Here is a 5,166-nt window from a genome sequence, read left to right as displayed (position 1 = left end):
TGCTGTCTTGTTGCCTTTATGCCTGGTTGTCTTTGATTGTAAAATAGACATTTGTTTGAAACATTACCTTCAGAAATACTAGAGACCTAAAATGATGTTATCTTCCTTCAGTTAGGAGTTTAACTAGCTTCTGCCAGGCATCTGGGGTACTACCCTGTTTCCCCAAAAATAAGTCAGTGTCTTATATCAATTTTTGCTCCCAAAGATGCACTAGGTCTTATTTTCAGGGGATGTCTTATTTTTCCATGAAGAAGAATACGGTACACATTTATTGTTAAATGAAAATAAAGGAAATTTATTACCTGTATACGGTATGGTAGTACGGTAGTTGTCAACACAAACCAGACAAACTGTGAATCCTACAGTATCAAGAATTTACTCATTTATTCAATGACAATCATGTCATCATCTTCTGGAACATCATCATAACAAAATTCCTGAATTTCCTGGTGAATTTCTTGTGACTTCATTTCTTTCAGAATCAGTGGACCAAACCTCTCATGTTAGCAATAGCATTCTGAGACAGAGCCTAGGGGGAGCCTTATTTTCTGGGGATGCCTTATATTTCACTCAGAAGGAAACCTGTAAGTAGGTTTTATTTTCGGGGAAATATGGTAGCAGTTCAAGATCACCTTGGTCCAATTTCAAGGCTTACCCAGATTATCCAAAGCCAGAGCATAGTAGACTTTGCAGGAGCCAGTTTGCTTCTGGTTCACCTTTACTCTTAGAATGCAGCCCCTTGGATTTCCCAGTCCCAAGTGGGACAATTACCCAGTTCTGTGCCCTAAATTCTGTCCTTGACCCCCTCACAGTTCTCAGAGGTTCTGCTCAGCTTCTCAGCTTCTTCACCCTGATTGGCCAACTCCACTGTGGAAGTGGCTCCCAATACTAGGCTTGCTGCCAGGCAATTTCTTTGTATCTTGTTAGTTTTTTTGATGCTTTTAAGATTATTAAAATATTATGGCCAGTTTTTTAAAGTTGCCTTCAGTAGTAAGGTTAGTCTGAGTCATTTAAGTCTGTTTTTACTGAAAGTAGAGGTCCTCTACAATTTTTTTTTTTTTACTTTTTAAAATTAAATTATTATCTGTGTACATATTTTAACATTGCCCCCCCACCTCAAATATACCCCCCCTCCCCAGAGTTTTGTGTCCATTGGTTGTACTTATATGCATATATACAAGTCCTTCGGTTGATCTATTATCTCCCCCAGATCTCCCTACCCTACCTGCTGTAATTTGACAGTCTGCTTGTTGCTTTACTGTCTCTATATCTATCTTTTGGATCATCAGTTTATAATGTTCTTTATTATCCAAAAATGAGTGAGCTCATGTGGTGTTTTTCTTTTATTGACTGGCTTATTTCACTCAGCATGATGTTTTCCAATTCCATCCAGGTTGCTGCAAATGATGAGAATTCCTTCTTTTTTATGGCAGCATAGTATTCCATTGTGTAGATGTACCATAGTTTTTGGATCCAATCATCTGCTGACGGGCACCTAGGCTGTTTCCAAATTCTAGCTATTGTAGATTGTGCTGCTATGAACATAGGGATGCATATATCCTTTCTGATTGGTGTTTCTAGTTTTTTGGGATATATTCCTAGGAGTGGGATTACTGAGTCAAATGGGAGTTCCATTTTTAGTTTTTTGAGGAAACTCCACACTGTTCTCCACAGTGGTTGCACCAGTCTGCATTCCCACCAGCAGTGCACGAGGGTTCCTTTTTCTCTGCAACCTCGCCAACACTTGTCGTTAGTTGATTTGTTGATGTTGGCCATTCTGACAGGTGTGAGATGGTACCTCATTGTTGTTTTGATTTGCATCTCTTGGATAATTAGTGACTTTGAGCATGTTTTCATGTGCCTTTTGGCCTTTCTTCTGTCTTCTTTTGAAAATATTCTATTTAGGTTCATTGCCCATTTTTTAATTGGATCATTCATCTTCCTTTTATTTAGTTGTATAAGCTGTCTGTAGATGTTGGAGATTAAACTTTTATCAGTGGTAACATTTGCAAATATGTTCTCCCACACAGTGGGCTTTCTTGTTGTTTTGTTGATGGTTTCTTTTGCTGTAAAAATGCTTATTTTGATGTAGTCCCATTTGTTTATTTTCTCTTTAGCTTCCATTGCCCTAGGGGCAGTATCAGTGAAGAAGTTCTTTTGGCATATGTTTGAGATTTTGCTGCCTGTGGATGCTTCTAGTATTTTAATGGTTTCCCCATCTGATGTTTAAGTCCTGTATCCATTTTGAGTTTATTTTTTGTGTATGGTGTAAGTTGGCGATCTAGTTTCATTCTTTTGCATTTATCTGTCCAATTTTCCCAACACCATTTATTGAAGAGACTGACCTGACTCCATTGTATATTCGTGCCTCCTTTGTCAAATATTAATTGAGCATAGTGATTTGGGTTGATATCTGGGTTCTCGATTCGATTCCATTGATCTATATGTCTGTTCTTGTGCCAGTACCAGGCTGTTTTGAGAACAGTGGCTTTGTAATACAGCTTGAAGTCTGGTATTGAGATCCCTCCTACTTTACTCTTCTTTCTCAGGATTGCTGTGGCTATTCGGGGTCTTTTATTGCTCCAAATGAACTTTTGGAGAGTTCTTTCTAGGTCAGTGAAATATGCTGTTGGTATTTTAATGGGGAGTGCATTGAACCTATAGATTGCTTTAGGAAGTATGGACGTTTTGATGATGTTGATTCTACCAATCCATGAACATGGTATGTCCTTCCATCTGTTTACATCTTCCTCTATCTCTTTTTTCAGTGTCATGTATTGTAGTTTTCCACATATAGGTCCTTCCTTAAATTTATTCCTAGGTATCTTAATTTTTTTTGTGCAATGGTAAATGGAATTGCTTTTTTAGTCTCTGTTTCTGTAATTTCACTGTTGGTGTATAGAAATGCCATGGATTTCTTGGTGTTAATTTTGTATCCTGCTACATTGCCAAATTCATTTATTAAGTCAATTAGTTTTTTAATGGAGTCTTTTTTTTAATGTACAATATCATGTCATCTGCAAATAAAGATAACTTTACTTCTTCTTTTCCAATTTGGATGCCTTTTATTTCCTCTTCTTATCTAATTGCAATGGCTAATACTTCCAGTACTATGTCAAACAGGAGTGGCGAGAGTGGGCATCCCTGTCTTGTTCCTGTTCTTAGAGGGAATGGTTTTAGTTGTGTGTTTTTTTAAAATATATATTTTATTGATTTTTACAGAGAGGAAGGGAGAGAGATAGAGAGCTAGAAACGTCGACGAGAGAGAAACATCAACCAGCCGCCTCCTGCACACCTCCTACCGGGGATGTGCCCGCAACCAATGTACATGCCCTTGACCGGAATCGAACCTGGGACCCTTCAGTCCGCAGACTGACGCTCTACCGCTGAGCCAAACCGGCCTCGGCTGGTTTTAGTTTTTGCCCATTGAGTCTGATGTTGGCTGTGGGTTTATCATATATAGCTTTTATGGTCCTCTACAATTTGATTCTAACATGATAGTGTTCTTACTTAATGTTTTTTCCTCCTCACCCAATGATATGCTTTTTATTGATTTTAGAGGAAGAGAGAGAGAGAAAGAGAAAGAGAAAGAGAAATATTAATCTGTTCCCCCTGTACCTGCCCCAACCAGAGATAGAGCCTGAAAGCTGGCTATGTGACCTTACCAGAAATTAAACCCATTACCCATGGGTACACAAGATGGAGCTCCAACCAACTGAGCCACACTGGCCAGGGCTTAGTTTTTTATCTTAAAATGATAACCCCTTTTCTTTTAAATTGAAAATATATATATTAAAAAAATAAGTACTTATTTATTTCTTCTGACAACACACACACAAAATTTGAAACAACAATACAATAAGAACAATAAAAACCCCTGCATCCATCTAGATGGAATTTGTCCTGAGTCTGTGCAGTTCTGTGGGATCTCACTCCAGCTTTTCCTCAGGGCAACACCTTTCCTCTCTAGGCTAACGCTTCCAGGGGAAGTAAAACTGGGGGTTCCCTTCCAGACTTTAAATTCAGTTTGAAAATCTTACTATTCTATTTATGTGTCACAAATTTTAACAATCTCCTTTGACAACTCTTTGAATAATGTTTGATCAGTTTACAAGCTTAGTTAATCAAATATCTTAAAATATTTTTAACTTTGTTTAATAGTTAGGTGTCCTGCCCTGGCCGCTGTGGCTCAGCTGTTGGAAGTGTTGTCCTGTGTATTGAAAGGTGGGTTAGATTGCCAGTCGGGGCACATACTCAGGTTGTGAGTTCAATGCCCAGTGCGGGTGCATGAGGGCGGCAAACTGATACGATGCTTCACATCAATTTTTCTCTTTCTCTCCCTCTCCTCTCTCTCTCAAATCAATAATAGCATGTCCTTGGATGAGGATTGAAAAATAGTGAAAATTAAAATATGCTGAATTTAAAGTTCTCTTATGTGTTCTAATATTGTGTATACTAGTAAATTCAGTAAGAGTTCAATTTAAAAATCCTCAGTTTAAATTAGTTAATTATGCACTTTCAGTGATTAGTTAAAAAGCCATCACTCTAAAAGACCAAATTATCTTATATATTACAAGCATTATAGAGTACCAAATATATAAAAATTGTCTCTGAATGCAAAAATATCAGGGTCACACAATACAATATGTGAATGATGTATTATTATTATTATAGAACTAGTGGCCTAGCACACAGATTTGTGCACATTGAAAGAAAATTAATTAGAAGAAATATTTTAATATTGCTAAGAAATATTTAATATTACCCTTTCCCTATAATAGAAGTGTCAACCAAATTCACAACTGACAATGACAGATTGAAATACTTGCATGTGATTTGTGCCAGTGAGAGCTTTATATGTATCATGCATGTGCGAGTCAACTTAGCCTTTTATAGAATAAACTTACTTAATTAGACCTGTTTTCTGATTTAGCTAAACTTTTTCCAGCCCAGTGAAGCACCCCAACTTTTCTTTCAGGTAATTGTCAGCAACACAGCAGTAAATATCAACACAAAGCAGAGTATTATTATAGATCATACAGGGAGAACAAAGGGTAAAATACTTAACTGCAGCAGTGTTTGACTATATTCTGTGCATACCTGAAGTCATTTTTAAAAAATATATATTTTATTGATTTTTTACAGAGAGAAAGAGAGAGGGACAGA

This window comes from Pipistrellus kuhlii, unplaced genomic scaffold (genome assembly GCF_014108245.1).
Source record: "Pipistrellus kuhlii isolate mPipKuh1 unplaced genomic scaffold, mPipKuh1.p scaffold_m20_p_1, whole genome shotgun sequence".
In the NCBI taxonomy this organism is placed as follows: domain Eukaryota; kingdom Metazoa; phylum Chordata; class Mammalia; order Chiroptera; family Vespertilionidae; genus Pipistrellus; species Pipistrellus kuhlii.
The sequence above is the reverse complement of the archived record's forward strand: the minus strand, read 5'-3'. Positions refer to the sequence as shown.